Source organism: Chiloscyllium plagiosum, unplaced genomic scaffold (assembly GCF_037043375.1).
Source record: "Chiloscyllium plagiosum isolate Xiang-an unplaced genomic scaffold, Cpla_swu_hap1 HiC_scaffold_17, whole genome shotgun sequence".
NCBI classification, from domain to species: Eukaryota; Metazoa; Chordata; class Chondrichthyes; order Orectolobiformes; family Hemiscylliidae; genus Chiloscyllium; species Chiloscyllium plagiosum.
In genome coordinates, this window is record NW_028270155.1 from 38,975,970 (window position 1) to 38,998,782 (window position 22,813).

Consider the following 22,813-nt stretch of genomic DNA (forward strand, 5'->3'; position numbering starts at 1 on the left):
CACTACTAACTGACACAGCAGTGAACTTGTGCAGTTACTGCCTTTGCTGTTTGAATTCATGGATCACTGGACATCGGAGTATATCTGGGAAATTTAACAAACAGTGAAATTCACAACTGGTCTTGGAGGAACCTGTTTGGGAGAAGTCACAGGACAGAGACAGATAAGTGAATAGTTATAGGTGTGGCCTTGGAGCCTTGCTGTAAGTCTGCAGTAGAAAATAGAGTGGGTTCTTTATTGATTATGTTTTATTGAGATATGTCTCTTGATTAAATGGAAAAATATAAGCCATGAGTATTAAGTTAGCCAAGAGCAGTGTTTTGTAGAGGCATAAGATGGTGCTATTTTCTAGGTCTGCAGATTGGATGAAGTAAGAATGGCCCTCAGTAGAGTCATATGCTCTTCTTGTCGGATGTGGGAGTTTAGGGAGAGTTTACGTGTTACTGAGCATTTTATCTATAATAAATGCTGTTGGTTGTGAATCCTATCAGATCAAATGGATCAATTGGAGAGACGGTTAGAGGCAATGAGGAATTTACAAGAGCAAGGGGATGTGATGGATCGCAGTTATAGGAAGGGGGAAAAGTCACAGATACAGTCGCATAGATGGGTGATCTCTAGGAAAGGTAAGAGAGGTAGGCAGGTGGTGCAGGGGTCATCGGGGCTATCCCCATTTCAAACAGGTATGCTGTTTTGGAAAATGTAGGGGTTGATGGATTCAGGGGAATGTAGCACGAACAGCGAAGTTTCTGGTATTGAGACTGGCTCTAATGCAATGAGGGGTACGTCGGGTTCCAAGAGATCGATTGTGTTAGGGGACTCTATAGTCTGAGGTACAGACAGACACTTCTGTGGCCAGCAGCGAAAAATCAGAATGGTGTGTTGCTTTCCTGGTGCGAGGATCAAGCGTGTCTCAGAGAGGGTGCAGAATGTTCTCAGGGGGGAGAGGGGTCAGCAGGAGGTAATTGTACACATTGGAACCACAGACATAGAATGGGAAAAGGTTGCTATTCTGAAGGGAGATTACAGAGAATTAGGCAGAAATTTTAAAAAGGAGGTCCTCAAGATTAGTAATATCTGGATTACTCCTGGTGCTGCAAGCTAGTGAGGGCAGGAATAGGAGGATAGAGCAGATGACTGCATGGCTGAGGAGCTGGTGTATGGGAGAAGGATTCACATTTTTGGATCATTGAAATCTCTTTTGGGGTAGACGTGACCTATACAAGAAGGACAGATTGCACCTAAATTGGCAGGGAGATTTGCTAGAGCTTCTCGAGAGGATTAAACTATTAAGGGGGGCGTATAACGCAGGGAGGTTTAGATTTAGATTACTTACAGTGTGGAAACAGGCCCTTCGGCCCAACAAGTCCACACCGACCCTCCGAAAAGCAACCCACTCAGACCCATTCCCCTAATATTATGGGCAATTTAGCATGGCCAATTCACCTAACCTGCACATTTTTGGATTGTGGGAGGAAACCCACACAAACACGGGGAGAATGCGCAAACTCCACACAGACAGTTGCCTGAGGCGGGAATTGAACCTGGGTCTCTGGCGCTAGGAGGCAGCAGTGCTAACCATTGTGCCACCGTGCCACCCAAAGAGATAGTGAGGAAAGAGATCAATTTGAGACTTGAGAACAGAAGCAAGTCCAACAGTCAAAACAGGCAGGGACAAAGCTGAGAAAAAGGTAGTCCTGATAAATTATACTACATTTATTTCAATGCAAGATGCCTAACAGGAACTCAGGCCATGGTTAAGAACATGGGACTGGGATATCATAGCAATTACAGAAACATGGCTCAGGGATGGACAGAACTGGCAGCTTAATATTCCAGGATACAAATGCTACAGGAAGGATAGAAAGGGATGCAAGAAAGGAGGGGGAGTGGCGGTTTTGATAAGGGATTGTATTACAGTTGTCCTGAAGGAGGATATTCCCGGAAATATATCCAGGGAAGTTACTTGGGGGAACTGAGAAATAAGAAAGGGATGACCACCTTATTGGATTGTATTATAGACCCCCGAAAAGTCAGAGGGAAATTGAGAAACAAATTTGTAAGGAGATCTCAGCTATCTGTAAGAATAATAGGGTGGTTATGGTAGGAGATTTTAACTTTCCAAACATAGACTGGGACTGCCATAGTGTTAAGGGTTTAGATAGAGAGGAATTTGTTTCATGCATACAAGACTATTTTCTGATTTAGTATGTGGATGTACCTACTAGAGAAGGTGCAAAACTTGATCTACTCTTGAGAAATAAAGCAGGGCAGGTGACTGAGGTGTCAGTGGGGAGCACTTTGGGGCCAGCAATCATATTTCTATTAGTTTTAAAATAATGATGGAAAAGGATAGACCAGATCTAAAAATTGAAGTTCTAGATTGGAGAAAGGCCAATTTTGATGGTATTAGGCAAGAACATTCAAAAGCTGATTGGGGGCAGATGTTCGCAGGTAAAGGATGGCTGGAAAATGGGAAGCCTTCAGAACTCATCACTTGTCTCCCCAAAACCTGCCCATGTTCTACAAGGCACACGGCATGAGTGTGATGGAATACGCTCCACTTTGCCTGATAATGTGCAGCTGCAACACCACAAAAGGATTTCACTGTTATACAGGGCAAAGCAGTCCATTTATCTGCACTCTAAGCCACCATTTTAACACTCACTCTCTTTGTTCACTGGCAATGCACAGACTTAGCAGTGCAAACTAATCTACAGGATGCATTGCAGCAACTCATCAGGCTTCTTCAACAGCACCTGACAAACACATAACCTTTACCAACATTGATGGACAAGGCTGCAGTTGCCTGGGACACCACCATCTGCAAGTATTCTACAATGCCACGCACCATCATGATTTGAAAATATATTGCTGTTCCTTTACCTTCACTATGTCAAAATCCTAGAACTCCCTTCTTAACACTGTTGTATCGCTACAGCACATAAACTGTGTGGTTCTTTGTGAACCACACGACAACTGGAGATGGGCAACAATGCCAGCCTAGTCAGGAATACCTACATCCAAAAACGAAAGAAAAGTTTATTGATAAGTTTACAAATTATTTTTCTTAATTTTCACCTGTTGTCAATATTTTGTCTGGCAAACTTAAAATGAAAACAGAGTCTACTCATTGTCACACCAGACTTTGAACTGTACTCCCTCAGTATTCAACCACCATCATACAGAGGACGCTACAGTTTCTCACAATCAAATTAAGTGTCTCCAGCAACAACTAGACTGCTGGAGTTTGTCTTTATTCATCAGCCTCCACAAAACTGTTCACAGAAAGATACTGATTTTTTTTCAGGAGTTCGGGTTGTAATTCTTTCATTTGAAATTTTTTCTTCGAACTACAATCTTAAAAGAAACTGCATTTTTGTAAGTTAAGACAAATATTACTTGAAATGCTACAATCATTGTAGATGACAGATGTGGATGATATTGATTACAAGAACTGGGGAACTGCTAAATGTGTGGCTCATCTTCCTATTTTCTTGACTGACTTTCAGTTCATAAGCAACAGGTTTGGGAATTAATCCCAGGGTTACAATTTTTTTAAATCCAATTTTTACATGCTTAATTTATTTCAATTCCCTGGACACATAGTTACAATGTATGTGGGGTTCAGGCTAATTTTTGTTCCACTTTGTGCGTCCAGAACAAAATACATCAATTGTTTCACTTGGGGAAACCACAACGGCAGCTGTTGTTCATTAAAACTTGCCTTTATGGTGAAAGAGGCTGCCAGCAAAATTCCTTCAGGAAACCAGCTCTGCTCCAAAATCCAGATGGGAAAATAATATATCTATTAGTATTTTCTCCAATTAAGAACAACAAATTTATGTTCAGATTTAGTTGTAAAAATTACCATAAAACAACTTTCCTCTCTACATTTGCAGTCGTGTGATATATATGTGTGTGAGTGTGGGGAGGTGGGCTATAAGCGTGGAAGAAAGGATACACAACTACAATAACATCACTGTATAAAAATAGTTCTCAGCAGGTCATGTACGTTCAGACGTAGTTCATAATGTACCAGGAGGTTCCGGAAAGTATGATCTGCATGCTGTGCCTAGAAAGAAAAAGATTTTGATGTTAATGTTGCACATTGGGTGGGGTAGTCTTCATATTTAGCTCAAGAGAATTATTTTAAACCTTGAGGGGATAGAGTTTTCAGTCAGAAAGTCAACATTTGATAGCTGGGTTCAAAGCAAGCAAAATCTGTCCATGAGTTTACTGTAGGGAAAAATAAATTAATGGCAAATTTATGGATGCTTGCTTTGGCTCTGAACATGATAAGCAGCAATAATTTAAGACAAAACTGCTGGTTTATTTTTCATCAAAAAAGCTGCATCATTACATCAGCCTTCATTTAAAACATATCATTATAAACTGCATATTATTTTATGTCAAAAAATAATATGAAAGCTTTGCAAGTCTATCAAACAATTAGGAAACTATATCATATGTTAGCCCTATTGCGAGGGGATTGGAGTACAAGATTCAGGAAAGTTTGTTTCAATTCTTCAGTGCTTTGTGACACCACACCTGGAGTACTGCATGTTGCTTGGTTTCCATTTCTGTGGAAGAATATATTTGCATAACAAAGGTTCACAAGTTTGGGTCCCAAAATGAGATGGTTGTCCTACATCGTCAAGGTTGAGTAAGTGGAATTTTAGAGAAAAATTCAAGATTCTGAAGAGGCTCAACAGGGCAGAATTTGAGAGAGGTTGTTTCTATTGCATCAGATATCTAGAACACAGGAACACAGTCGTGGGACATTTATGACTAAGATGGGCAGAAGCTCTTCCACTCTGAGGGTAATGGGAGTATTTGGAATTCTATCCCATATGATTTTGGATACTCCACTAGAGCATAAATAAAACTGAGAGAAACAGACTTTTGGTACCACAGGACAGGAAGTGATATAGGGCTTTTGCTGGAAAGCACAGGTGAGATGGAAGATTAGCCATGATCGTTGAACATAAAGGAGCAGGCTCAAGGGCTGTATGGCTTGGATTTGCTTCAATTTCTTACACACATAGACAAACAGAAAATGCACCATTAGCTGATTGCTGCATTTTTTTGCCAGGTTGGGCCTAGTCATTAGAATCAGCCTATTCTATCCAGAAAATGGTTAATTGTACTTGCTTCTTTATAATTTTAACCTTGGTATTAAGCAGGAAGTTAGCATAAGTCTCAGCGCCAAAATAAAAACAAAATGTAAACCTTCTAATTGAAATGAAACCTTGATCAGATTTTGATTTTGCTAAGATATACAATTCCAGAAAACAATGGATTTTGTGATGATTAGATTCATTTTTAAAAGAGGTACCAAGATTGGAGAATAAGGCATCCAGATAGAGTTTATGTGCCTTGGTCAGGTGCTTCGAATCAAATATGATGAAGGGGCACCCTTCCCACTGCCACCAATTTGTATACAAACCCCATCCTCAGAGCAGTCTTTTCAACATCAATACAACTTTCTGTCGAAAAACACAGTAACTTTATTTTCAAATGAAAAACATTAGATGTACACAGTTTATTCCCCTCCCTTGTTTTTATAGATCAACCTCACTTAGCCATCTTCTCACCATATCTAATTCCTTCTCTCTCCAAAAATACATTTAGTTGTCTCTTGAGTCCATTTATATTATTTGCTTCAATAGCCCTTCCACATTATTTGCTTCAATAGCTTCCCATGATAACTTATTCCATTACTCTATTCGAGTGACAGACAGCCATCAGTGTTTGGTAAGACTTATAGCCAAACTTTAACAGTGATGTAGTATTTTAGAAGCTCTCACCTATTAATAGCCATCCTGAGAAAAAAGGCATACAAAAGAAATTTATTTAGTTTAGCCTTGATGCTATTTTTGATATAATTGGCCTTCCGTTTAGAAATGTAATTTCGCCCATGTATTACATTTTTTCTTAATTCAAAATATCTTAAGTTTACTATGTTTTATGTTTATTAACTGTAAAGAACTTTGCACTATTTTTGTGACAATAATTTACTATGCATGAGTGATTATGAATAAAATTTTGCTTTCTTAATACATTATTGAATCAATTTTCTTGTCTCCTCACTATGGCAAGTCATGCCTTTGGTTCCCATGTTCCTTAATCAAAACTGAACCTGGATCAATTTCTGGTTTGGATTCTGAGCACAACTTGAACTATGTAAGGATACTGTCTGTGGAAGACAGAGATCTGGGGAAGGATGTTGTGTGCCGCAACTTTGTCCGTTTCTAGTCTTCCACTCTAGCCTTTCCCTTGCTGTCCACAATGAGCAAATCTTACAGAGCTGCACATTTAAGAATTTGATGGATGGTCTAATAATCTTCATGGACTGACAACAATGTTTTATGCTCACTTTCTGCGAAAGATAACGAAGGAAGTGAGGCAGTTTATCCCTTTCACACCATTTCAGCACATCAGAGCTTCCTATGTGAAAGGTATTTCAACTGAGGAAAGGCATATCAAGTACAAACAGAGTGGACAGCCAGCAGGATGATTCTATCCCCCAAAAGATACAAAGAAGAAAATAAGAAAATAGAGGGTTACAGTTCCCTCTATAACTCGGCCAGGTGGAAAAGGTCGGACAGTGGAAGGTTGAGGCTTACTGTCAACCTCTCGTGATGTTCTAAATTTTCATACTTAGGCCACCATATTCCTCAATTTTAACTAACCACATATAACCACCAGTGGGGAGAGGCGGAGAGGAGGGAGGGCAAGGGTCAGCATCAAAGTCAATTTCCTCACATCTATTCCTCACTGTTATTTGTTAAAGCAACACTGTCATGTGGTAATTAAGCATGTTGTTGTGATTGTAATGGCTCCAATACCCACAGACGGAACAAGAGTCCTCTCTCCAATTGACTTTGCTGAGACCCACACAGTCCACCGTTTCTCTTGATATTACAATAATGTTTCATTTCTCTTTTCATCCTTGCTACAATTTCAAAAGCAGTTCACCCTGCATGGTGAGTAAAACCTTAGCTCGACATATCGATCTCAACAATGGTGCGGTTGTAGGGATGGGTAGGAATCCTGAGCGGCTGTTTCTCTGTTCCTGTAGGATTGTTTCTTTGTTCGGTCTGTAGATATCAGCCAAGGAATGTTGAGGTACAAATTGCTGCATAATCATGTGAATTGTTAACAAGAGAGGGTGAGGGAGGAGGGTTGGGGGGTCTAGGTGCATGGCAGCTGCACTCATGGTGCTCTAATACCAGGCATCAAAGACAGAAACAATGCCTGGAAACTTGTGCTGCACCCGGGAGCAAGCATCCAGTCGGAGAAATGCAACTATGTGTGAGGCCAAAACTCAGCTTCCCAACAATGGGATGAAACTACAACATTATGTTCTCAGAAGCTTGCAGGTGGGTCAAATTTCCCATCAGCAAACATCAGGAAGATCTTTTCCAAACATCTCCATGTCATACATGCTCATTAAAAGAAAAACACCTCAGAATTAAATGCACCTCTGCAATGAAATACTTCACAAATGAGACTATGTACCTTAGTAATATGTTCTTATCGCATGCCAGATTCATTAATGCATATAAAGATGCGAGCAGCAAGCCAAGGGGTCCATTAGAATCATAGAATCATAGTGTTGTACAGGACGGAACAGACTCTTCAGTCCAACTCATCCATGCTGACCAGATATCCTAACCTAATCTAAACCCATTTGCCAGCATTTGACCCATAGCCCTCTAAACCCTTCCTATTCATATACCAATCCAGATGCCTTTTAAATGAGGTAATTGTACCAGCCTCAACCACTTCCTCTGGCAGCTCATTCTATAAATGCACCACCCTTTGCATGAAAAAGTTGCCCCTTAGGTCCCTTTTATATCTTTCCCTTCTCACCCTAAACCTGTGCCCTCTAGTTCTGGACTCCCCCACCCCAGGGAAAATACCTTATCTGTTTATCTATCCATGCCCCTCATGATTTTATAAACCTCTATGAGGTCACCCCTCAGCCTCCGACACTCCAGGGAAAACAGCCCCAGCATATTCACCTTCTCCTATAGCTCAAAACCTCCAACTCGGGCAACATTCTTGTGAATCTTTTCTGAACCATTTCAAGTTTCACAATATCCTTCCAATAGGAAGGAGAGCAGAATTGCATACAACACTCCAAAAGTGAGAGAAAGTGAGGACTGCAGATGATGGAAATCAGAGTCGAGAGTGTGGTGCTGGAAAAACACAGCAGGTCAGTTAGCAACCAAGGAGCAGGAGAATCGACATTTCGGGCAAGAGCCCTTCAGCAGGAATGAGCAAATTCCAAAAGTGGCCTAACCAAGGTCCTATACAGCCGCAACTTGACCTCCCAACTCCTATACTCAATGCTCTGACCAATAAAGGGAAGCATACCAAATGGCTTTTTTGTTATCCTATCTAACTGTACTCCACTTTCAAGGAACTATGAACCTTGGTCTCTTTGTTCAGCAATACTTCCCAGGACCTTACCATTAAGTGTATAAATCCTGCTCGGATTTGCTTTTCCAAAATGCAGCACCTCATGTTTATGCCTCTCCTCAGCCCATTAGCCCATCTGATCAAGATCCCATTGTAATCTGAGGTAACCTTCTTTGCTGTCCATTACACCTCCAATTTTGGTGTCATCTGCAAACTTACTAACTATACCTTCTGTGTCCGTATCAAAATCATTTATATAAATGATGAAAAGCAGTAGACCCAGCACAGATTCTTGTGACACACCACTGTTCACAGGCTTCCAGTCTGAAAAGTACCCCTCCACCACTATATGGAGTAACAGCTCCTTCATCTTCTTTGGGGCATGCTATTTGATGACAAATGACAATAGAGATCAGGACTCAGCAGTCAAAGGTTTTGGTGAAGGGCTAGGTCTGAGGCAGAGAAAGTGGCAGAGTAGGAGGGAGAAGAGGCAAACATAGAGGGAGGTGCAGAGGAGGGAAGAGCCTGGCATCAAGGATATTGTAGTCCTGCTGTTAGATTAAAAAGGGGCTTTCTAGTCAGGGATACCCAGGTAGGGATGGTCCTAAATGATGAAGTCGATATTGTCAACAATGGCGTCCAGGAGATGAACCAAGAATAATGGATGGAGGGGGGAAAATAGTTAAAGTGAGAGCACGAGGTGGGGTTAGGGCAGTTAGATACTTTGCGAAAGTTGATCGAGGAAGTCATGTTTGAGTATTATATAGTCTTATTAAACAAGAAAAAACGAAGCACTGCAAATGCTGGAAATCAGAAAAAAAACAGAACTAGCTGGGAAAACTCAGCACATCTGACAGCACTTGTGGAGAGAAAACAGAGTTAACATTTTGGGTCCAGTGACCTTCTTCAGAACACCAGTTCTGAAACTTCAACTCTGTTTTCTCTCCACAGGTGCTTCTAAACCTGTTGAGTTTTCCCAGCAAGTTCTGTTTCTGCATAGTCTCATGTAGGTTCGCTCACTGAGCTTTGTCATCACTAAACGAAACAAATTAGAGGAAACCTTCAAGACCATCAATAATACCCTTACAGGCATAAAATTCACTAAAGAGGAAAACAACAACAAACTGCCTGATGTCACAGTAGAGCGAACAGCCAACAGGGAACTTCAAACCAGCGTATACAGAAAAACAACACATACAGACCAAATATTGAACTACAGAAGCAATCATTCCAACATCCACAAACGAAACTGCATCTGAACATTATTTCAATGAGTCAACACACACTGCAGCACAGAGGAACTGCGCAGAGCAGGGGAAAATCACATATACCGTGTATTCAAAAAGAATGGGTACCCAATGAACACAGTCCGCCGATTTCTCAGCAACAAACCCAAACAAGCAGATAAAATACGTCCAGAAACCCTAGCCACTCTCCCCTACATCAAAGGCATTTCAGAAATTACTGCCAGACTACTCAGACCCCTTGGCATCATGTAGTCCATAAACCCACCAACACACTAAAACAGCAGCTAATGAACCTGAAAGACCCTATACAGACAACAAGCAAAACTCATGTGATTAGAAAATACCGTGCAAGAACTGTAATAAACGCTACATTGGACAAACAGGCAGAAAACTAGCCACGAGAATACATGAACACCAACTAGCCACAAAATGACATGACCCTCTCTCAATCGTATCCTTACATACAGATGTGGAAGGACACCACTTCGACTGGGACAACACATCCATCCTAGGACAAGCCAAACTGAGACATGCACAAGAATTCCCAGAAACATGGCATTCCAAACGGAATTCTATCAACAACCACATCGAGTTAGACCCTATCTATCACCCCCGAGAAAAATAACAGAAAATGATATCACCACAGGAAATGATAGCACCAACCCAAAGAAACTCAAACATATAAATAGAAAGCAGGAATCATGAATAGTTCTTCGCCTGGAGGCCCACTGAAGATGTTACCTAGTAGAGTGACTAAATGTCTGGGAATGAACCCTCCAGCTCAGCGAGCAAACCTACACCCAGAACTTCAACCTGAGCTACGAATCTTCTCAAAACTTGCACAGTCTGATGTTGGGGGAAGTGGGGGTTATGAGGTCGAAAGGATCAGGATGGAAATAAAGAGACATCAAAGTCGAGACGAGGATGAGGACAATAGTACATCTGGTCAGAGGGGAGGGAAGGCTTGCAGAGGTGACAGTTATAGGCCCAAGGCTACATAGAACATAGAACATTGCAGCACAGGAACAGGCCCTTCACCCCATCATGTCTGTGCTGACCATGATATTATTCTAAATCAATCCCATCAGCCTGCATGTGGTCTCTATGCCTCGATTCTTGATCTGTTAATGTACCTGTCTCAATGCCTCTTAAACATTCCATCATATCTGATTCCACCTGGCAATACATTCCAGGCACCTACCATCATCTGTGTAAAAAGCTTTCCTCACAAATCTCCTTTAAACTTTCCCCTCTCACCTTGAATGTATATCCCCTTGTATTTGACATTTCCATCCTGGGAAAGAGACTCTGACTATACACCCTCAACTTCTGACGTTCTATTGAAAACAACCCAAGTTTGTCCAGGCTCTCCTTATAGCTAATACACTCCAATCCAAGCAAGGTCCTGGCAAACCTCTTTTGCACTTTGTCCAAATCCTCCGCATCCTTCCTATAGTACAATGAACCAGAATTGTGGTTTGACCAACATCTTGTACAGTTCCAACCTGAGTTGCTATCTTTTATATTCAATATCCTTACTAATGAAGGTGAGTTGGATAATTGGGGAATGTTAACAGCTTACATAATTGAGCAAATCCTATGAGCTTAAATCCGGGTAGAATAGAAGATGGTGCACCGGGTCTAGAATGTGACTGTAACCATTTTCTTAACGTATAGGTTTGTAAACAAGGAAGTGTGACAGAAGGAGGTTGCTGGATCGTGATCACAGGTCTGAAATGATTGTGAGGAACACATGGGTTCATACTTGAAAGGTTAGTCCTAAAGTCCTGAGACATCTGGATAACTGTGGCAAGTTCAAGGATGGTAGAGGAAATGTCAAGGCTGAAGGATAGCAACTTGAGAGTTGGGTGAGGAGGGAGGGACCTGTGCCTGGAAGATGGTGAGGGTGTGTTGATAAATTTGAGCGTCTCTACTAGCTGGTTATGTCAGAAAAAAGGGTTTGGTGTAACCTGAGAACAAGGCAATAGGGTTGTACTGAGGCTTGAAGATGATGGAATATATCATAACAGTGATTGAGTGAAGCTACACAGTCATGGCTTCCATTTCCAGGGTCACTGCTCCAGGGGCAAGGCACATGCTGCATCACATTTGGTAGTGACCCTCCAGAATTGTAGTGGGGTGTCTGGAGGTCACAGTGTGTCCATTGCTAAATATATGGTATCCTCTTGGGCAAAAGATGTTTGGGACAGGAGGGAGGACCTCAAAGAATATACTGGCCAGATCACTCCTTGAAATATGTTGCAGGTCACCTCAGCCAGATAATATGAGTCAGGTTAACCCAGTGCTTCCACTGGCTCCATGCAACTGAAGAGGAACCGATGGCCCTGAGTCAGATACAACAGCACCCTGTCCAGCAGCAAGGAGCAACAGCATCAGGAACCACAGGATGCTGGCAACCATGGTCCAGGTTCCATGTTGAGCATTGAGTATAAATATACCATAGGCAATACAGCTACTGACATATCAGAGAGGTAATATCACAGGTTACCAAGACTCGTATGTGTCAGCTTTCTAAATGCTCACAGTTGGTGTAGCAACTAGCAACAAATAAAAATTCAACATACATGAATAATGTGAGATTAATTATATATTGACAAGTGTCTCTATATGCTGTGTATCTATGCATTGGTACCTTACCACCTTTGTACCTTTTTAATCATTGCTTCCTATCACTACACTTAGGTGCAGCCCTGACATCCACAGCTGACAGTGATTCCGTTCTGCTGTTAATGAAGATGACCTAGCTAACCATCCTTTGATTGTTGGGGATCTGGAGGGATCAGGCCTGCCAACGGTCTATTGCATATGAGCAGGTGTAGCTGCCTTGGTCTGACCTACTGGAGGCCATTGTGCCACAGGCAGAGAGAGGGTGGAGGGGCATGGCACCTGACCAGTGTCCTGACATACCTGGGACAGCTTGCAGACACTCCTCCTCCCTGATGGTGCATAAGGCCATCTCCCTAATTCCTCAAGACAAAGAGACATCTGAAGGGACACTGGTGCTCCATCTCCTTCTCGTCTTGCCACTCTTCACCATAGCTTGAGCTGTGCAGTGAACATTGACAATCCCTCTATTCCATTGCACCTGGCTGCTCAAGGCAATTGCCAGTCTTTCCATGAAAGCAGAGAAGCACATGCATACTGGAGCCATCACAACAGCCAGAACTTAGAAGGAGTCTTGCAGCTTTTTCTCAATTCTCTGCATGTCCTCTGGCATCTCAGTCAGATATTCCTTTGCTTGTCCCTGTACCTCCATCAGTCTCTTATAGCTAACTTTCCAAACATTCATTTATGGAATGTGGGTATTGTTGGGGCCAACATTTATTACTGATCTGTTTGCCCTTGAGAAGATGGTGATGCCTTCTTGAAACACTGCAGTGTGCCTGGTGTAGATAGATCCACAATACTATTCAGGAGGGAATTCTAGGACTTTGATCCAGTGACACTGAAGAAACAGCAATACATTTCCCTGTGAGGATGGTAAGTGGCTTGAAGGGTGGTGTTCAATGTATCTGCTATTCTTATCTTTCTGTTGGCAGTGGTCATGGATTTGGCTGGTGTTGTTTAAGAAGTCCTGTGAATTTGTAATATGTACTATCTTGTAGATAGTACCTACTACTGCCACTGAGTATTAGTGATAGAAGGAGGGAATGTTTGTGGATGCAGTGCCAATCATGTGGGTTGCTTTGTCCTGGATGCTGTCAAATTTGAGTGTTGTTGAAGGGCACTCATCAAAAAAAAGTGGGGAGTATTACATCATACTTATGACTTGTGCTTTGTTGATGGTGGACAGGCTTTGGGGAATCAGGAGGTGAGATGGTCATCTCTGACCTGCTCTTGTAGCCACTATAATTATAAGGCCAGTCCAATTGAGTCTCTGTAAATAGTAACCTGCAGAATGTTGATAATGGAGCGGCGGGGGGGGGGGGGGGGGGGGTTAGGTTTCACTGATGGGAATGCCAGAGGCTTGAGAGGCTTATCATCTGCATAGGGCACAGCATCTCCAGCAAAAAGATCGAGACCAAGTCTGTCACATCCTGCATCAGTTGAGATTACGTTTTTGTATTGAGCTCACCAGTATGGGATCCTGAACCATCTGGTAGCTATATCCAGTAAGGTGAATGTCCTTGAGGTGTAGGTGAATGCTATGATGATGCACCTTCTGAGTTTTCAGTCATCTGACTATGCTCAAAACAGAAGTGAAGCTAAAGCTGGTCCAAGTTTGTTTCTTCTTTTGTCTGGACTTCTGTGAGAACCTGCAATTGAGAACAAAAGCCAATGAGTATGCTCATTCCTTCCCTCAACAATGTTTCAGACATCACTCCTGTATGGCCATTTGCCAACACCAAACTGGATGACTGTGAAATAGTTTCTCCATCAGTTCTCAATAGAATATCTGTTTCACCCACGTCTTTTTGGGAAGCAAACCTGCCATCTTTACCTGATCTGGCCTACATGTGACTCCAGACCCATAGCAGTGTGTTTGACTCTTAACTGCCCTCTAAAATGGGCCAGCCAACCATTCATCACCCTGACAATTAGGGATGAGCAGTAAGTACTCACATAGCTAACAATGCTCCTATTCCGTGACCAAATATTAAAACTATTTATGAGCATGCATGCTTATGGCAGCTTGTGAGTCCTACTTAGTTAGTATTCAAATCTATATTACCTTACAACTGGTACAACATCCACAGCATGAATATCTCCCATACATTCAGTCTACAAGAAAGACAAAATCCAGCCACCTTACCCGAGTTTTCAATGGCACTACCATCACCAAATCCCTCACCATTCTTACCTTGACAATTCTGTTAAGGTTATCAGTACTTCTTTGTCAGCATTACAACTATGTCCTAGGGACTAAGGTCCTCACAATGACCAAACCCTCAGCTACCATCTTTCACCAACATTAAGGTGTTTAACGTCAACTTTGGAATAGAATCTCTCTTCTTGTTCTTGGATGTTTTTGGATAGAACTGCGCATTGTCAACAACATCAATGACTTGCATCTCGAAGGTAGCTGAAAATCTCAAGCCATTTTATTTGATCATTATCAGTAAAAATTGATGCCAGGTTAGCAAAAGAAATAACTGTACAGTCATTCTTGATCAAGGAGACAGGTTTGAACAAATGTCTCAGAAAAGTAGGGAGAAGTAAAGAGACAAACACTTGTTAGCAGTGAACTCCATATTTAGAATCTAAATACTTGAAGACACAGTCCCCACTGGAAAAGGAATGGAGATTAGGGATCTACACGAGGGAAGAATTAGAGGGAGACATAGTTCTCAGTTGATTACAGAGGCTGAGGAGTGACCTTATCGAGGTTTACAAAATTATGAGGAGCATGGATAGTATAAAAAGGCAAAGTCTTTTTCCCTGGGGTCAAGGAGTCCAGAACTAGATGGCATAGGTTTAGGGTGAGAGTGGAAAGATATAAAAGAGACCTAAGGTGCAACCATTTCTCACAGAGGGTCGAAGGTGTACGGAATGAGACGAAGTGGTGGAGGGTGGTACAATTGCAACATTTAAGAAGCATTTGGATGGGTATTTGAATAGGAAGGGTTTGGAGGGATATAGGCTGGGTGCTGGCAGGTGGGACTAAATTGGGTTGAGATATTGGTCAGCCTGGACGGGTTGGACCGAAGGGTCTTTTTCCATGCTGTACATCTCTATGACTCTATATAAAACTTCAGGATTACAGAGAGATTTGAGATTTTCTGATACTGAGGAACTGCTTAACCATGAGCCAATGTAAGTCAATGAGCAAATGTGTGTTTTGACATCATTTGATTGTTTTATCATAATTACTTCTCTTCTCATGCAGCAAGATGTAAACATCCAAAGGTATCACCATTTTGACAACCATTTAGGTACATCTTATAGTACACTAGAATTTGGGATGATATCACAAGAATTACCTACAAAGCAGAACTCGAAAAAGAAATAAGATTTTTAATGGTGAAGAAGACAACTTGTCCTGATCAAAAATGTTCACTTCAGTGACAATAAAAGAGCAATACTCCTTGTTTAAGGAGCTCACCAAAGCTGTCTAGCACATGTAATGTTATGATATTATGGTGATGGGCAAAACTAAAGAACAACACAATTGGAATCTTCATTCACTAACCGTGGCTGCTCATCACAAAGAACTCATCTTCAACAGGAAAAATGTTCCTGGTGGATGTAGGTCTAAACAACTTTGTTGGCTGTATCTGTCTGGTTTTGTGACTTATAATGATTTAGGTAAAGTCAAAGATGTAAGACATATGCATACTTCTCGAAGACTTGCAGAAATGTTTTAGATTTTTTAACCTTCTAACACCATATGTATCAAAGTAATTCAACAAAACATAGCATCATTATGTGTTTGAATCTCTCAAACAAGCATTGTCAATGGAAATCTCTATCTAATAGTACTATGACCCAAGAAAGAAGGCAATCGTAGACGTTAATGCATCTCACAAAGTATCAGGAACATGCAGCATGCATGATTGACAAATCAACTGCATTTGAACACAAAAGTCGATCCCAGTTGCAATCACATTTTCTAACAATGGAGCATAAAATACTTGTGTAGGCACAGCTGATCACTCACAGCCCCTGCCTGCATGCATAGATAGTCACCTGCAGCCTCTGCCTGTGCATGCACAGTCACCTGCAAACTCTGTCTGTGTATGCATAGATAGTCACCTGCAGCCTCTGCTTGTGCATGTACCTGCAGCTTCCGCCTGTGCATGCACAGTCACCTGCAGCCTCAACCTGTGCATGCACAGATCACCAGTTGGAGTTTGCAGCCTTTAACTCGGCTGTGATACAGCAGTAAGTTTGTGGCCACCATAAGAGGATGGCATTGATCCTGTTAAAGAGAGCTTTGCTGACAATAGGGTCAACATGAAGAAACTCTCATCCTAGATCAAGTTCAGTAGCAGGAGTAAGGTGGAGAATGGCTCAAAATCGCAAAGGAGGAAACCCAGGGTAAATGTGGTAAAGAATTTGAAGCAGCAGACAGGAAATAATTAGGGAAAACCCACAGCCAGAATATAAACAGTGCAAGTCTTAAAGTCTGGAACCAGTGCTCTTTTCAGAGTCACCACATCTCTCTGAATGGAGCTGAAACCACAAAAAAATTATTCCTGTCCTGCAGCTGGGTTTGTTCTGCATTTAGATAATTTCAAATTAATAAATCTTCAAAATATCCACTGAGTTCTATTTGCATTTAACGTTTGTTAAATCTCCATCTCTGTCTTAGTAAATGTGTTCAGTAAATATTTCACTTGACCTTTGTGCGCTGGAGTACTTTCTGCACAACCTCGAGATGGCGTTTATACGATTCACAACCACTGAATAAACGTGTCTGTTTTCAGTTAAAATGGATTCCACATTACTTGGGATGATTAGCATGGGCATGGAGGGGAATGAGGGAGGTCAGGGAATCTGTGAGAATATATGGTACAGTTTTCAAATTCATTGCAGGATGTGGATCTCTCTGAATGGGAAAGCTTTTATTGCCCATCACTCATTGCCCTTGAGAAGGGGGTGGTGAGCTGCCTTTTCAATGCAGTCCACAATGTTGATAGGGAGAATCTTCCAGGGTATTGACCCAACAACGCCAAGAAATGGCAATATGGTTCTTATTCAGGATGGTGAATGACTCGGAATGGAACTTGCCTGTCTCTGCTGTTTCTAGATAATAGTGCTATGGGTTTGCAAGTGGCTATCTAAGGAGATTTAGTGAATTTCTGTAGTTCATCTTGTAGATAGTACAAACTGATGCTGCTGTCAGTAGTGGAGAGGGTGAATGTTTGTAGATGTGGTGCCAATCAAGTGGGCTGCTAGTCCTGGATGTTATTCATCCTCTTTTGTGTTGGTGGAGCTGCATTCATCCAGGAATGTTGGGAGTACTCCATCACACTTATGAGTCTGCTTTGTAGATGATGGGCAGGCCATCAGGAGTTAGGATGTGAGTTACTTACTTCAGGATTCCAGAATCACACTTGCAATTGTAGCCACAATATCTATTTGGCTAATCCAGTTCATTTCTGGTCAATAGTAGCCCTCAGGATGTCTTAGTGGGAAATTCAGCGATGGTAATGCTGTTGAATGTTAAGAGGTGATGGTTAGATTCTCTCTGATTAGAAATAGACATTTCCTGGTATATGTATAGAATAGGTGGGGGAATGGATGTGTGATAGGAAGGAAGAGACCAAGATTGCACTTTGAGCCTGGAAATTTGAAGCCTCAGGTTTGGGAAATGGGTAGGGGAGAAATCGTTGGGGAGGAAGGAATGTGACAATGCTGTGTTAAGAGGTTATTTTGTCCTGGTTTGTTTTTGAAGAGAGGTTGTAAGGCAGAGGTTCCAAGCTGGCTACTGAAGACTATTTGATTAAACAGTTTGGGAGGCCTTGGGGCTTTGGTTAACATCCTAAATGGATTTGACCAGCTCTCACAGATCAGGATTTCTGAATAACATCAGAAGCTATTGGGGTCTCAAGAGTTGGAAGCTTCAGTGAATATCTCCTGGCTGTTACTTTCTCTGAATTTTCTCTTAATGTTTTCTTTTTAACTCCTGGATTGGAGAACTGCGTGTGAGAATCTGTGTCTGAATTTGCCTTTGTGCCAAGAGATGTGTTTCTGGGATGTTACCATATTGGAATAGTTAATTAGTAATAGTTACTGTACCTATTATTCTGTTAGTTTCCAGTAGAATTAAGTTATTCTAAATTCCTCTTTCTTTGGTTGTATTTTAACGACAGTGTTTAAATAAACTGTGTTTTGCCTAATGTCACATCGAATCAGGAACACACATTTTACATTTGCCTTTAAAATAAGAAAAAGTTAGGGTCTCAGCGACCTTCTTAAAATATTTTGAGGTGTTCTGGTCTGATTCATAACAGGAACACAGGTTGGAGTCTGGTACCAGGGAAGATTGTGGAATTAGGTGTCGGAAGCAACTGGAATATACAACATCAAGTAGACCAAGATCAAAGGCCAGATGTAGATTGGAAATGGGATTGGGAGAGATTAGAAAGGTAGAAGTTAGACCAGAAGGCAGACAATGGAGTTCGGAAAGGTTGGGTGGAATTACTTGATCGTGAAGCATAGGTGCAGGAGGTAAATGACATCCAGCAGCTAAGTGGAAGACATGTAACCTCTTGGATCTAGCAGTGTCAGGTTTACCAAGGCTCAGCCACCCAGGGTTAAGTTTAAAATGGCACTTAAATATGAGGTATACATGATAACATTAAAACTGTAAACCTAACTCCTGTTAGTAGATCGGCTTACTATCCCATCTCTCCTCAATAAAATCTAGATGTGGGCAGGTTCAATGGCATTTGAGTTTGGCATTCAGGATTTTCACATCTGACCCAAACCTCATTTTTAGGGGTTAAAATTCTCCCTGCTTATGCAGTTAATTGGGGTTGTTAGTAAGAATTCTTGCTGAGTTTCATTCATCAAACTTCTGCCTGCTTCTGTCTGAGACAGCAAAGGAACGGATGTTATTCCAGCTGGTATGGAACATTTCATAGCTCACTCTTCCCTATTTCTGAAATCGGTGCTATATCTTGGTTCAATCATGCCTCTCATTCTGCTGTCTCTTGTAAAATTTCTGCTCATCACATCTGGCATCCCTATCATTCTGAGGCACCCAAGCCAACTGCTTGTAATTTCTGCAAATCCACTATAAGAGCTGCTAACTGCAACTTTATTGAAAAGAAGCATCAATTGCTGCCTTTCACCAGCAGCTGCTTCTCCTGGTCCCTTGCCAAACTCTATGAATCTTCCTTTCCACCTCTCATTCATCCTGATGGTGCAATTACTGAATCTCCAAAATGTTTTTCACTCCCAATTCTAATTTTGAAAATCTCTGTAAATAAACTCAACTTTGGTGCAGCATGTAAAATCTTGATGATTGATCGAGTTTTATCCCCTGTTTTTTGAACTCCTCATAAGAGATTATCTACATTTTATTGTTTCACAATTTACAAAATGTGTGCTTCCAAGCTTCTTGCTTTCTTATACCATCTTTTCAACATCCTACATGCTTGGTTTAGCTCTCCTGCTCATTGATGTTCATCCTTCCCTTAAAATTAAGGTTCATTTTATTTTCTGCATTTATAGAAGCAGTTGTCAATTTTCAAATCATCTATCGCTTGAAAAATCCTAGATTAATGCAAGATTTGCAGATATCTTTTGGGACAACTTACCCACAATTCATCTTGCTCAGAGCTCCAGAGATTTTTTTGACGAATGCAGAGCTTACTGAGCAACAAATAATTTCTGGATTCTATATTTATGTATGATTATAGCTGAAGTTGGTATTGTTGCTTTAAAATTGAATATGTGCAGTTGTATCATATCCTTAACATAGTAATTTCCCATTGAGTCAGAGAAATAAACAATGGACAAAATTCACCTAAATTGTTCTTAAGACTCCATAACCCTGATGGTTTCTTCATCAACATTCTGAGTTTCCATTGGGTTTTTAATTATCTAGCTGGAGAGTTATCCCTCAGTGTCCTCGCCAATATTTTCCCCTCAACTAACATCGCAAGTACAGATTATCTGGTCATTATCACATCGTTGTTTGCTATTGTAGAAAAATTTCCTACAACACACTTCAAAATTATACCATTGGCAATAAAGCCACTTTAGTAATGAAGGAAATACCATAGAATTGATACATCCAATGTTGTGAAAAGCTATGTATAAATGCAAATCTTTTCTTTCCTTTTAGTTTCCTCATTATAGTTAATAGATCATGTGCATGTGATTAATTTAGTGGCATTGGTCTTATGTTGTATTTGGTTCCAATAATCAAGACAGCTTCTTTACACATCATCCAACTCTATTCACCATTTTTCTAATTTATATTTTTCTAGTATATATTTTTCTATGTCTGCATGACCACCAGGGAGCCTTGCCCACCAGTCAGACATATCAAGAATTTATGGCCATGTTAACTGTGGGTTTCCATTTCTTATTTTCCACTATCCTTTCAGTATTCTTCAGAACACATGCTCTCTTTATTTTGGTACTGCCATGACTGAATCACATATTCTTGCTTCTTTCAATTCTTCAAATATAATTTCCACATGTCCCTCACATTCCATGCTATTATCACAGTTTTTCTTTGATGCTCCACTGTTGAAACTTTTTCATTTATTGGCAGTAAATAAATGCCTCACAATCTCTGCCATTTCATTTAGAACTTCTACATCTCCTTCAATGCTAAAGTTGCTTCCAAGAAGTATGCTTTGTTTTTCTGTGGCTAGCCTTTTCTTTTCCCTTCAACAGCTTTGAACTTTATAAAGATTAGGTCTGTTCCAAGTTCTGAATGGGGGCCTTATATTTGAAAAGGGTTTTCTGAGATGGCTCTCTGACTACTTGATCAAATAAATACACTTTTTTTCTTTTGTGGAATTGGTTCTTCTGTTATTTGAATATGATGTTATAACAAAAGCTACGTGATGACAAAAATGATTCAGCCACTACCTATTCAGAAACTGTTTCCATTCACTCAAAGATTGCTACAGCCATTCACTCAAACACTGGTAACCAGGGTGAATTATTATTAATTTACCCCATAAAGATTTCCTCCATGAATTGCTTCTGCACAGTGCCAATTCATCCCTCGACATCACCCACCCACTCAGCCAATGAGGAACTAAATCAGTGAACCATACCTAAGATGTAAAGGCCTGAGAACACATATTTCCTGTGTCAGATGATGGGCATATTCTGATGCCCCCTTGGCAAGTTTTCGTAGAGAGAATGGAGTGGTACAAAGAGGAAGCTAGGAAATCTCCAATGTGCCTCTCGCACTAATCTCAGGATTATAAGATCACTTTGCTGAGATGAGAAAATAACTTTACTCAGTGCCACAAATATTTCTGGATTGTTCTCAGAATTCTCTTAGCAAATCTAATCTGATGCCTCTCACAACACTGTCCTCACCCTGTTCTGCAAATGCAACTGTTCAGTTTGTAGCTCCTTACCGAAATGTATACACCTCAAAACACTGCTTTGATCTGTGCTGTAGGGAGGAGAAATGTTCCATTAAGTCCATTAGTGAGCATGGTCCTCTGTTTATAGCCCTCTTTACTATAGTCTTGCCCCTATGTCCTTGCTATAATGCAGCTCAAAAGGCAGTAATGGTCATGCATTACAGCAATATTTCTGTTGACAGGCCCTCAAATTCCCCTGAACATCTGCACCACTGCCTCCTGATGGCACAACTTTTGAGAGCTCCATATCACTGTAGTGCTCAGCACCTCCCTGAACTATGCAATAGCAAAAAAAATGTGTTATGATCTGGTTAAGGATTCTTAACATTTAAAAATAAATGCAGACACCTCATTGCATAGCAGGGTGAGGATGGTTTTGCTGAAAATTTCTGACCAGGTTCACTAAGAGGTCTGAGAACAATCCAAAGCTGTTTCTATTTTTGAGTCAAGTTCCCTTCCTTCCTCAAAATAATCATACAATCCAGAGGTTAGTTGGAAAAGCATGCTTGGAGACTTACCAAACCTCACCCACCACCCCTGTGTCTCACCCTGTACCCTGTTTAAACATATATCACAGGAGCAATACCAGTAGAAGTGTGCTACAAAATTTCATTTGTTTTCAAAAAGCAAACTTTAAATTTATTTAAGAGACTTTAAGAAAATTTGCACTATTATCAAATGTATGGTTTACAGCAACATGTTATGCACTTAGATTTATTTCCTACTTCCTCCAAGAATTATCTTGTAATACCATCATTCTTAACATAATGACCACTCATAGCTATGTCACAGCCTTCTGCAGCATCAGCTCCAGCTCATCTCAGAGGTGAAACTTCCATTTATCCTCTGATTCCTTATTCTGATTACTTTTCTAATAGTTCCAAGCTTATTGTATAGTTACTATCTTTTGTTTAAAGTTAAAAATCACACGCAAGGTTATAGACCAACAGAATAATTTGGAAGCACTAGCTTTCGGGGCACTGCTCTTTCATCAGGCGGATGTGGAGTATAAGATCCTAAGACACAGAATTTATAACAAAAGCTAGTGTTTCCAAATAAACCTGTTGGACTTTAACCTGGTGCGGTGTAATTTTTAACTTTGTACAC

General features: G+C 40.9%; 1 long non-coding RNA gene across 1 annotated transcript in view; it reads right to left on the bottom strand.

Annotated features, from left to right (window-relative positions):
• The window catches only part of LOC122558367 (uncharacterized), a 243,906-nt gene that overhangs the window by 166,454 nt on the left and 54,639 nt on the right, over positions 1–22,813 (bottom strand). The window contains exons 2-3 of the long non-coding RNA XR_006314113.2: positions 13,774–13,954; positions 2,887–3,017 (exon numbers count right to left, since the gene is read on the bottom strand). This is a non-coding gene — a long non-coding RNA (uncharacterized LOC122558367). The remainder of the gene's footprint in view (positions 1–2,886; positions 3,018–13,773; positions 13,955–22,813) is intronic.